Source organism: Dermacentor albipictus, chromosome 1 (assembly GCF_038994185.2).
Source record: "Dermacentor albipictus isolate Rhodes 1998 colony chromosome 1, USDA_Dalb.pri_finalv2, whole genome shotgun sequence".
Lineage (NCBI taxonomy): Eukaryota > Metazoa > Arthropoda > Arachnida > Ixodida > Ixodidae > Dermacentor > Dermacentor albipictus.
This window is the reverse complement of record NC_091821.1, coordinates 359739631-359753256: the sequence shown is the minus strand read 5'-3', so window position 1 is coordinate 359753256 and position 13626 is coordinate 359739631.

Genomic DNA, 13626 nt, shown 5'->3' with positions numbered 1-13626 from the left:
CTGCAATGCATTGGTCGTAACTGCGGCTGGCCCAATTTATTAAACTGAACATAGCTGAAATAACACAATTATCACAGTCGTACAGTGCAAAGAACCGGAATTCCACAATCGCCCGGGAGCACGCGCAAACACAATATCACTGGAAAGAAGTATTGAGACAGACGAGCGAGTAACAGAGCTAATCAATGGGCGTGCGTGACATTACACTACAATGCTCCTAACAACACACAATATAGACACATGTACTTAACCACATTGAGAAAAAGAATGTTATTGCATGCCCTTTCATCTTATTTTCTATTCTAATTTTCTTTATTTTTATTACGAAGGCGAACTTGGATAGATTGGTAGAGCGAATTAAGCACAATGCGCACAATTTAGTTCGAGTATTGGAAAGTGAAGAAGAAGGGAAAAGACTAAAAGATATTTAAAAAAAAATGAATAGCCACACCACGGAAGGAAACTTCCACTCCGTGGATTGACAATGAATGGATTGACAATGAAGTTGTGAAGGTAAAAAGTGGTGAGGTGTAGCGGCTGCAATATTTCTTTGAAGTTTCCCCCTTTAGCAGTCGGCATAGGAGAGCAGGCAATAAGTGGCCACCACTTGGGATTATTTCTTATTCCTGGGTGTGGTTGCTGTTTTTCTTCTGTGTATTTCGTTCTTTGCTGCAGCGATTCCAGCTTCATTGTCCTTTGTTCGCGAAGAACATCTTAAGATATGATCACCTCCCAATTGTCATCGTCACAAAGGCTTCCATCTCAGCCACCGTAATCGTCCTGGTTGTGTCAGTCCTTCCTTTCATTGTGAAACGATCGAAAGACTAGGAAAGGTAAGAAGAATGGAAATTACCCCTTGTGACTTGCTTTGATGCAATTTGAGCAGCGCAGGGCTGTCGCTACCTTGGTGCGAACGATGTCTTTCTTCGAGACAGAAAAAAGGCAATATGGAAAACAGCTTTCTCGGTTTCGTGCGAATGAAAATAACGCACATTTTCTTCAAACTTCTCTTTGTGCTGATAGGTTCAATGACCTATAGGTACAAAAAGACGGAGGACTGCAAAACACCCCTTTTCTGCTACCTATATAAAACAAGCAGAGCGGCTATGGAAATTTGCCAGGCCGGACAAAAGGAATAGTATCCTGCTTTGGGAACTATAGGCAGTGATTGACATAACTTGCAAGAATGATCCTATGCGCAAAAACTGTCACAAGCTGACGGCATGACTTTATCTGACGTGTAGAAATGAATTTATTTATGTGATACAGAATGGGGGCAGTAGCACAAAAAAATAAATCGTGGGATCACTATATGCAGTTGTTTTGGTGTCATGATTTCATTGGCTGTCGTACACTTCCTTATGATCAAATAACCAATATGTTCCCTTGAACGTAGGGAAGTGGCTCATCAGAACAGACTTAATTTATTGCACGAGAATGCGTGATATGCGACAACAGGCTGCCGAAGTATGAAAGATGTAGATTTTTAAAAACACGATGGGTTTCACAGGCATGCTTCTGGTACCTTATATGAGCCTACGCTAACTTTGCATCCCGAAAACGTGTGTTTGTTACCGCTCGGTAAACGTACAGGCAAATCCTAACCAACCACGCATAAACTAGTTTTTTTTCAAGGCTGTAAAGAACTCTAAAACTCCCATCTCTGCGACATTATGTAACATTAATAAAATTTGTAGCTACGTCATTGAATGTTTCATTTGTGTAGGCAAAAAAATAACTTAGACACTCACAGCAAAAGTACCATGCAGCTGCAAATATGAGAGCGGAGCGGGTTCAACGAAAAGCATCTTTGCGTATTTTATAATCATAGCAAATGCGTTTATTTTCGTCCACACCCTCTCCTATTAACCTTCGCTCCTTCATTCGTAACCTTCGGGCCAATTTGGACTCCTGCACTTCGTTCTCACTGTCGCCATCGGTGGCGACCGTAGTACTTCCCCGTTGCCCTTGCTACTAAATTTGGAGTACTCCTGCTCGAGACGAACGCAACAAATATCTCAATCTCGTGGAAAATATCATTGATTCTCATTTCTATCGGTTATCCAGCGCTAATCAAATGCGCTGCTGAAACTGTTCTGGTTTGTTTCACTCCAGTACGTTGTCAATTGTCGTCTACTGATTCCTCTGTGGCAACCTGTGTAGCTAACTATCATCACCAGGTCGAAGAAGAACAAAAAGAAAAGAAAAGACAGAATAAGGAAAGAAGATCAAGAACAAAGTTGCGCGAAACACAGATTGAGAAGGAGAGGTTGAGCGCAAAAGAAAAATTACGAAGTCGCCACGCAAATTGCGTGGTGTGTTTGTCTATTTCTGAAACTCTGACCACAGTTATACTAACAGCAAAAGCAAGCATCGCAAGAAGCATAATCTGAGTGAGTGGTCTGGGCTCGAAGAACAAGATACATATTTGTATAGGATTGGCAAATGGAATGGCTGCAGCGATGACGGCTACAAAGTGAGATTGGCAGGAGGATTATAGACATGGTCGAGGCCAGACACAAAATCTGTAAAAGGGTACATCGAAGTCAGAGATAATGAAAAGCGCAAGAAGAACCACCGTTCATATTTGTGGTGGGAACATAAACAGGAGAGGCGACTTCATGACAAAGTAAATGAGTCAGATGAGATAAATATCTCGATGTAAGCGTGCATGCTACCTTCTTGTTTCCGCGGAAGGTGAGGAAACTTGTAATATATATGAAAGTTCGAGGAAGGTTGTTCGTTCTTTGAACTTACCTCCAAGCATTGTTTTAAGGTTACAGCGTTCCTTGAAAATCAAAGGCATTACCTCTGCACAGCTCTAAATCAGTTAGATAGAAAACCATTCACCTTGAACAAGATCTTGGGACCATGGCCTCGCATATCGCAGCTACAAAAGGCCACAAAAGTGCTGCTGCGATTTTTGAAAGCTACTGGACTGAGTTACTGTCTGCGATCCGGTCTGATTGACCATCAGTGATATCGAGCAGAAAGCTGTTACCACGTTGGCGATATCCACAGTTGACTTTCTATTCTTCTCTTATTCTTGCCCTCCGCTTTTCTCTTCCCCTAATGCAAGGTTGCCAACGGGGCTCGGTCGTGGCTATCCTCCCAACCTTTATTTTATAATTTTATCTATCTATCTATCTATCTATCTATCTATCTATCTATCTATCTATCTATCTATCTATCTATCTATCTATCTATCTATCTATCTATCTATCTATCTATCTATCTATCTATCTATCTATCTATCTATCTATCTATCTATCTATCTATCTATCTATCTATCTATCTATCTATCTATCTATCTATCTATCTATCTATCTATCTATCTATCTATCTATCTATCTATCTATCTATCTATCTATCTATCTATCTATCTATCTATCTATCTATCTATCTATCTATCTATCTATCTATCTATCTATCTATCTATCTATCTCCCAGGATCAAATAGGACGTGGCATCGACAATAGCGTACCACATTTGCTCTCTTTATGTACGTTTTGGAAGAGGGCACTAGAATATGATGCACTTTGGACATCAGCCTTAAATTGGGTGTTTTAAGAGATTGGCCGTGTTTAGCCAACATGCACAGCCCTGCAACCCAGCCTCGTAAGGACGAAACAAAAACAAAGGCCGTCATCAGATCAGAAATTCGGACCGTACCACCTTGGAGTGCAAGAATGAGTATTATTGTCCAGGTTTACAAATTGCTGATGGAGGCTACCTAAGTAAGTCATTGAAATTTATGACGATGAAACAGTCGACCACAGACTCGTTTGGACGTGACAGTATACGCTATGATTATGTGCAGCGAAATGCCTAATCGGGAAGTCAATGCATGAATGACAAAATGAACAGCAAAAACCGACACCGACACCTTCTTTAAACGGCCAAACAACCATCATGCGAAAAAAAGCTGATTGAAAGCTATAGATTGCTTAAACTGACATGAAGGTCATCGCTATGTCAGACACATGCTCCTAACCGGCGCGCATGCTGCCACGTCTTTATGGACTCGGAGTGGCACAACAATCAGCGACTGTGCTTGTATGTTTCTGTATTCTGTATGCCTTGAATTGCGTAGGAATTTTTAGCCACTGGCTTCGGGTATAGCACGGTGACATGTGCAGTGTTGGGGAAAACTGGGGAATCAGCCAGTTTGGCATCACTCGGGACTTGGAAAACAGTCGACAATCGCTCTACTAGAGCCGCACAGTCACTGCTCGTGCCCCGCCATTCCAGCGCGATTCCAAAGTTTTTCTGCCACTTCTATCACACTCTCAAAAACGATTAAGCAAACAGGTCTAATCGATTAAGTGGAATAAATTATAGGCGTGGATCGCTGAAGATTAATCGCCCTGAGGGACACATTTAATCGAATAATCGATTGTATTACCAACCGAAGCCCAGCGTATAGCCGCCGCCCAAACGCGTCATGTACTGCATCCCGGCTCCATCTTCCCTCTGGACGCGCTGCGCCATCTAGCGGTGCCGCCGCATACTCCGCGCCAGGTACGTGTCCCAATACGCATTCGGACAAGATTGTCTGAGCATACATGACGCGGCTTCTATACCACCCAGTGACTGATATAATTTTTGAACTACTTTTTTTGCCTTGGAAGAGTGGCACAAACCCAGTGGCGATAGTAGGCGCAAAAGAGGTTCATTGAGGAGCGGCAAACCAGTGGCACCTAACCAGTAAACTAAGTTCGTCCGACAGCTGGTTGCTTGCTGGGCTTCCTCAGCACAGCAGCCCGATGACCTGCCTATTGCAATTAGACCTTAGACCACCCGTTGACCTAAGTTGGTGTCAAAGGTCTTAGACATGAACAGAGATACCGACTGACATACCGCAAACTAGGTAAAGCTCCCATAGGCCCAAGAAGTATTTTTGCCTGAATCGGGGAATGAAAGAGAAGTAAAGCACAGTTTTGTCATTGACAGCTCGCATGTGTTTCTGTCTTTCCCCTTACGTGTACTCTTCTGGGCACTAAGAAAAAGTCAGACCTCGGACAGATGCTTGGACATTATTTGTCGGCCCTCTGTTGTTGTAGAACTTGGATATTATGTTACATGGCTGATGACTCTATAAATGCAGACAGGAGTTGTGTGTGGTCGAAATGTATCTCCTAAAGTAATATCTTCAAAAACATGAGAAAGACAAAGATACATTTATCATGCTGCACTATTAAACGCGTACAGTATTTTCCGACGTCACTAACATTGTTTCCCGTGCTTGTTAAATCTTCTTGGTCATTTCTTCTAAAGCGAAGCTTTTTTTGCCTCTTCCTCAGTGTTTGGCATTCGTCCTTGCTTCTTCACCGGATATATTTGTGGATATAGATCTGGACAACCTAAACCAACCGGGTAATTGGCTGGGTGCTGTGCTGACTACTAAGTATGTGCCCTAATACACAACCTGCTGCTTGCTGCAGTCTGGTCATTAGCAGACAACTTGTGTCACTTGGTATGTGTGGCTGGGTATGCGCCCGAACAAACCACAAGCACTAGGAATGCGACACTGGCTATGCACCACCACATGGTATGTGGGCATTCTTGGCATTTACCTAGTATGAGTGTGCCACTGTGATACAAGGAGTACGAAGCTTTAAATTTAAATGTACGTAGATATGTCACATTTGTCTGTACGTTCCCCACTCATAAACATTCTTCCCTCGACAATCACCATATATTGTCTTTGTCCTCATAACGCAAACAGCTGACCGCTAAAGATGGCGAGGCTATGCTCGTGTCATCCACTATTGCTGCTACTTCGTTAACTAAAACACGCCTCGCCTCATTTAGAGTACAACATTGCGCTGAAGCTCTGCTTTCCCTTCCTTTCTCTTTGTGCGTGTTTGTGTTTCAAATGCTATTCCAAGTATTCGCACGGAGCACCGCTTATTGGGGAATTCTATCTTCCTGTAGCTTAATAAAAGAATTTAAAACATCAGAATGAGATGTTTAATGCGTGAGTCGAGCTGCAATAATATGATTTTTAAAATTTTTGGCGCAACAGCAGAGCGTAGAGGATTTATTTTTTCATGGAAAGATCATAATTAGCATTGCGAATGCACAATTACTGGCTGCAAAAAGAGTTGTTGCGAGAGTACTACGGCGAAAACTTGAGGCGTGTGCCGCCAAAGCTGTCGATCTTGGAGAACCATGAGAGAGAAATGAAAGGGGCCAGAAGTTGAAATCGCTACCACACGTCCGCGAGCAACATTGGATGAATAAGCTATTCAGACACTGTTGCTGAGGCTTTCTCTTTCGCCTCACGACGCATAGTGCCTGATGGGCTTACAGGAGTGACATGTTTGTCACGCGGCTTTGCAAGCAGTGACAGCATTTCTCGGCGCTTCTGTGCCAACACGACAGCCATGAAAACTCACCTTGGTAAGGACCCCCCGCATAATGGCAATATAATCCAAAGAAAGATGAAAAATTATCTGTAGGGGCGTTTTAAAACTGAGAAGGAATTAGGCAGGCTAACGAGAACCTACCATAGAAAGTTTCGCGTCGGGAAGCCAAGACTCCATCGACTATTTTGCTAGGCGCTCATTAGCGCCAACAAACTGAAACCTAGTGCGCTATAACGTAAAGCTATCTAAACTTTTGTTTTCCAATTCTGCAACCATCCTTCCGCGATTGGCGAAAAACTTTTTGAACCACCCCCACTTCGCCTGCTTGTCATGCAACGTCACGAAATCGACGATAGCTCCCCATCTGATATGTGTACATACTGATCATGCATGACCTGACCGAACAAAAAAAAAAAATAATTATTCCTCATTCGTCGCGTTTCGCCATTAGCCCTCGGCTATTTGTCAAAAGTTTTTGAGCTGCGTCTACTCCACCTGCCTGTCACGCGACGTTACAAAACCGCGAGAACTCACCGCGGCAAAGTGACGTGTACGCGTTAAAGATACAAGTTGTACAATAATATGCCGAACAAAACTGAATTTTCTTCGGAATAGCCACTGGCTGCCCCGTTCCGAAAGGAATAAAAAATGGCTGCCGCCGAACGCTCAGGCAATGGCTGCTCGCGAAATTTGCGAATTTTGCGAAATTTGCGAAAATAAACCTTTTTGCGTGGTCGTGTAGCGTGTTAGAGCCCTTTCGATACGTTTACGACCTCGCTCTGCCAACTCTTCTTTGCTGAGGATCCGTTTTAGCAGCGTTTTTAACTGTCCATTGCACGCCACCACGGTTTTCAAACTGACACCCTAAGCTATGTAAGGGAAAGTGGACCAATCGCAGACGCTGGCACCACCTTCTTCATTTGTTTATTTATTTTCAGTGCACTGGTTCGGCCCCATTGAAACATTCTCCACTTGAGCGTGATCCTCACCTCCTGGCAGCCAATTAGAAACGAAAAACCACTGCATGTAGGCAATGTTATTTGTTCTGAAAGCAAAGAAAAGCGACCTCAATCCTATAAACTAAGAGAGCGTTTGATTGGGCTGTTGAGGCAACGCTGCATGTCAGTGCCCGATGCTTGCGTGAGCGGTTACGCAAATTTGTTGTCAGGAGACTGTAATAAAAACATATTTGAATAGTTTGACGCTATAGGACCCCTAGTGCTTACGAAAGCCAAAATTTTCGTCTCATCAGCGCTTTCCTAATTTACGTTGTGTGGAACGAGATAAGTATCGGCAGTATGTCAGTCATGCAAATGTCTGCGCAAATAAAGAAACATGCATATCCCACGCACTGTGGCAATCAATGTAAGCGAAGCTTTCAGCGTTGTTCGTGCGCATTAATGGCATTTGGCGACGATTTAAACGGCCTATGACAGTCATGATGCGGCGTTATATGTTACCTTGCGTGCACCACATGCGTTTGTCCAAGTAGTACACAAAGCTCACAGCGACAGGCATTTGTTGGTGTGCGCCATTTTCCGTAGCCTCCGAGAACATTAAATCACACTGTCATTCCCTCACACGGTGCATCGCATGGTGGGTGAAATAGAGATTTTTTTTTTTAATTTAAGCCTTAGGAGAAACAGCTGCTGCCACGTTCCATGCCTGACGGGCTAGCGACCGCTGGCCACCGGGGCTTCCATCACTTAGCATGGCTTCCCAGTGTTGCAAGGCTGCAACATCGGGGTTAAAATGTGGAAGCTCGACCACGGCATGCGTATTTTCGTTCTGATGCCGTGGTGCTTCAATTCCGCATTGCGTCTGCTCGCCCTGCGTAAGTTGTGGCAGTAAGAAACTTTAACGAAGTTTATTTTTCAGGAATAGCAGAAATGGGTCGTACCATACCTTGTATTATTGTTATTATATTATTATTATTATTATTATTATTATTATTATTATTATTATTATTATTATTATATTTTTACAGTTTGTCCGCAACTGTCACCATGTGTACTAGTAGCGTTTATTTTATTGAAGAGACCCCAACCGAAGCATGCTTTTTTACGGCCTCTTTCTCTTCTCCCGCGATGATTTCATGTCTGCAAGCTGGCTTGAGCGAAAGGTCGTTATGCGCCAGTTTCGTCACCACGTTGGCTTTGCGCATTCTCGGTCTCTTCTGTATAGCCCTCTGAGCTGTTGCATCTGAGTACAAAAGTAAGCGCTGCAGTTTCTGCAACGTGTTTGCGGGGGGCTCACGTGTAATTACAGCCTTCCAGAAGGCATTGTTGCGATGACTGTGAAGTTCGTTGGAAAGGTCTCCCTTCGCTCATGTTCATTACCCACGTTCTCAACCACCCCCCGACGCGGGCTGCAAGACGGCGGCCACGACGCCAAGGGCCGCGGCGGCGGCAATAGCAGCAGCCAAATCGAAGGAAGAGGCGAAGAAAGCTTTCCTTCAAAACATACCGATTTGCGCTAATTAGATTTACCAATCAGCTACGGTGATGATACGTGTTAATAAGCTAAAAATCGCGATCATAGGCTGCTCTTTCTTTTTTTTTTTCGTTGTCTCAGTCGTGACTCTGTCTTCCCGTTATCACTTTGTGTTGCAAGGCGTTTTTCAGCCAGAAATTAAATGTAGAGCTAATAAATGTGGCATCAATTTAGGGGTTGCGCTGAGGGTTTAGCTGGTCGCCAGTGATGGCTGTTTTAGAAGAGCTGCGACAATTTCTAAAGAAACATACCGGTCCAATACAAGGCTAACGAACTGCAACCTGGTCGGATCGATAGTGAAGAAAATGAAGAGGACGAAGACGTCGGTGGCTGCAGGCTGTTCTCGCATTGAGGCTTTGGCTGCAGTTGCATCGCCTGAGCGCCCTTTTTCTCGAAAGCGCAAGAAAGGCAAAACTCTGCAGTGATGTGCTTTAGTGCGTCTTCATTCAGAAGTGAAGGGCGAGAAGGGTGAGCAAGACGATGCGCACAGCGAGATGAAATAGAACGGAAGCATGCAGTTTGTGAGACATCGAGCGCATGATGTCGAACCGGCTAGCCCACTGCTTTCCACAGTGCCCTGAAATGAGTCTGCTAAGCGCTACCAATTACAGGGTATGCATGTGAACATACCTAAGAACTTCGAGAAGTATGTACACCATCCTGTGTGATCTCCCATGCTCATATTGATGTTGAATACTATTCGTTGAATATGCTGGACTCGTTATAGAGCTCAAATCTTTGGTTAGCACTCCAGTGCTTAGGCTCAGCGTATTACAATTTGAACAACATGGTGTTTCCGTGAGGGCACTGAAGTGTGAGAATTGTGCGTGAGAATGCCGATGTGACTGAAAAACAGTCACGGTCGCGTCAGAAGGCCCATGACTAGCTCATGCAGAAGAAAAGTGCCATGGAAGTACAATTAATACTGCGTAGCCTGAAGCTCAATAAGTAGCGATAAAATGTACGGGGACACATGTCGCAAATACCAGATCCCGAGCTTTCGAGGGAGCACTTAACAGTACCATTTTTTCTGCGACGAGTTGGAGATGCCGATTCCGAAGGAGCCAAGGCTATTAAGGAGGTACACGTTTTTCTTTCATCCAACATTGATAGCACGCTACCAGAAAATAGCTGACACTGCAGCGAGCCTAAGACATAAGAAAAGCATAAACGTATGCCGGTCCTTAGATTATCACAGGGTACCTTAACGCCCATCACCCCGTTTGGGGAACCTCAAGAGTTAACGCAGCGCGACGAAGATTCGCTTCATTTGTTTATAATCATGACCTCTTGCTGCTCAATGACGCTGGTCCTATATTTCAACAGTCTACAGTGTACAGGAGCTGCCTGGACTTGACCTTTGTAACATGCAGCTTTGCCACGCACGCTATGTGGTTTTTGGAGATTGAGAGAAAAGGGAGCGATCAACATCACCACTTACCTTAAGATCGACGGGATGTCTAACACATTCGCCTAACACACTACGAAGAATAGATTGGACTGTGTTGAAAAACCTACTAAAAGACGCTTGTCGGAAAGGTCTCCCCTCAGGACTGCAAGAAACCTTTAAAGAAGCGGCGCAGACTGCTTGGCGCACGTTCGTGTGCTCACCGAAGAACTCGCAATTGTAGCTATACAGCTAGAGCAACTTCGCGCGATTGATCGTCGCGCCTAACGAAGATACCGACGCACGAAATCTACTCATGATCTAAGCAGAGCCCATGGCGCTCAAGAGATACAACGTCGCATGAATAAACTGGAATTCAAGTCATCGAGAAAATATTGTGAGCCCCTTCACCCCCGTAAAGATATGTTGGTTCCCTGCTCACCTTGGGATGATGAAGGGAGCCCCTCCGAATCTCAATGAGTCCGCTCATGAGGCAGCGCGAGATCTTACCCTCCGCTCTGCCCCGCGCAACGGCGAGGCGGTACTCCCCGAGAACAGAAACTCCTCTTCCACATACAATGACATTACGAAGTTACGAAATTGCGAAATTACCTTCTTAATCGCAGGGTTTACAGTTTGCCGCATCCTAAACTAAACAGGGCTCAGGCACTTACATTACGCTTACTACAGACTGGTACTTATCCTTGCCCAGAGAGACTGAATATGTTTTATCCGGAGACGTATACAGAGCCTTACTGCCAAGATTGTGGTGCTTTAGCCACGCTCGAACAGATGCTCTGGTAAGATCTTGATGAGGGCTAGTTGGTTCATACTTAGAACTGAGGTGAAACAGCGCGAAAAAGACGAGGACACAAGGAAACAAATACCACATTTATTTACTTACTTGCATTTATTTATTTACTTTTATTTACCACATTTATTTGTTTCCTTGTGTCCTCGTCTTTTTCGCACTGTTTTACCTCAGTTCTAAGATGCTCTGGTCTTGCGAAAGAATTGAAGACTCGGCGATCAAGGATGCGTCCAAGTAAGAGGCTACACTTCGCAGCCCGGACCTGGATGAACAATTCTGGGCTATCCAGCAGGCTCACGACGTGGCCGTGAGGCTTGGCCTTCCGTTCCCGACGAGGGAGCGGCCCGCTTAGTGGTTATTTATCACTGCTTGCAAGACCAAATAAAGTTTTCCTTCCTTCACCCCCGCAAACTAGTGTCTCAAATATAGGGAAGTGTGAGAGACCTACGTTCTGTTCCGGAACAACGCTTCCCCTTCAAGGCCCTAGCGCTCTTCCAATGGCGACAAGATCTCGACGTAGAGGAAGATTTCTGTCCGATGATTGCAGGCCAATCAACGGGAACAAGCTCCCTTACGTTTAACTACGTTCCAGACACACGGGATTCAAACATGGATCTGCCATTCACCACCCAAGAGCTCGACGCGGCACTTGCCTTATGTAATCAGTCGTCATAACCTGGTTCAGATGGTATTTCTTACCGTATGTTGTGCAACCTCGGTTAACAGGTGCGACGTGCATTGCTTCACATATTCAAGGAGTCTGATGAAACTTCAATGATGCACATCGTGGCAGCCTACGGCTGCGACAATGTGCATCAACATCCAAAACCATTGCAATTGCGCATAACTACCCAGCCAAGATTCACATTGTTATGGAAGCGCTCAGAGCGCACGTCAGCCGCCCTGTTCGCGCCCCTCTCTACTACCTCACCTCACTGCCAGAAGACCGACCACGTGCGTGTTTTTGTTAGACGGTGCTGCTTTATCGTGTATACCTGCCATCAGATTGCACTGCTGCAGCCAGAGTTTTGCTTCCCCCTTGCTGCTTTGCTCCGCCACAAGTGCGATTGACAGTACCAGGGATTCGAATGAAGGCACAACTCTCATTGCCAGCGCTCAGGCAACTTTCGTTGCTCATGTTGTACGAACAACACAACGATCATACCCATACATACACTGATGGTTCAACCACCGTGGACCGATCAGCAGGATCAGTAATTTTTCCTGCGAAAGTCCTCACCCTCACGTTCAAGACATAGCATCAGACGACATCGACAGCCGCGGACCTTGCTGCTCTTCGTAGTGCTTTAAGCATAATTGCAGAGGAACTACCTCAAAAGTGCCACATTTCCAGCGTATATGAGGCATATCTAAATTGCTTGCTTTCCGCCTTACGCCGCTGACCCTACGGACAGCTAGTGCTAAAAACCTGAGAGCTCCTTCATCACCTCGTCGAGAAAGGACACGACGTCAAATTTCAGTGGCTCCCTAGCCACCGTGGCATCATGGGCAGTGAGTAGACCGATGAAGCTACTCCATCTGGTCATGAAGACACCCGCCGTGGTTGCTCAGTGGCTATGGTGTTGGGCTGCTTAGCACGAGGTTAGGGTATCGAATCCCGGCCACGGTGGAGGCATCTTGATGAAGGCGAAATGCGAAAACACCCGTGTACTTAGATTTAGGTGCACGTTAAAGAACCGCAGGTGGTCGAAATTTCCGGAGTCCTCCACTACGGCGTGCCTCATAATCAGAAAGTGGTTTTGGCTCGTAAAACGCCATAATAATTTTTTGGTCCTAATGACGGTGCGCAGGAACTAATCTCGATGTCAAGATCAGATGCAGCAGCGCAACTTTGAGTGCTCGCATACGAGGCCTTGCAATCGCTGTAGAACACACCTATTTTCCATCACAAACGTCTACATCGACGTGACCCCCGTCTGCAACTTCAGCCTCCACCTGGACTATCCTGGCCCGAGACTACGGCACTTTATTGATTGTGGCTTTGCGTCGGAGTTACGGAGTCGTTTGCTTTCCACATCGAATGGGAGGATAGTGCCGCGTGTGACCACTGCGGCGACGAGGAAACTATTGAATACGTTCTTTGTGATTGTCCCCGATACAGCACGCTTATGCATTCAATCGCGACTGCGCCTGCACGTCTTGACTGACTTCTACTGTAATGGCACAACAATACAGTGAAGGCACTCTTGAAATTTTTACGTTCAAGTGGACGTTCACGACCTTGCCAACATTTTTTTTGTTTCTTTGCCTTTTCTCTCCACTTCACCTGTTCTTTCCGTCTTTCATTTCCCCTCACTCTTCCACCAGTGCACGGTAGCAAACAAGAATCTCATCAGGTTAATCTCCCTGCTTACTCCAACCCATTTATCTTGCCGGTAAACAAAAAAATTATCACCGTTTTCAGCATCATTAATTGGCAGCACGACGAGGGGACGACAATCGCAGGTCCACAGAAGGAAGAATAAGGAGCGCTTATTGTTGACGTCGCCTGTGTGGAACATATCATCATCGTGATAAAGCTGAAAAATTAGGAACTGGCGGTG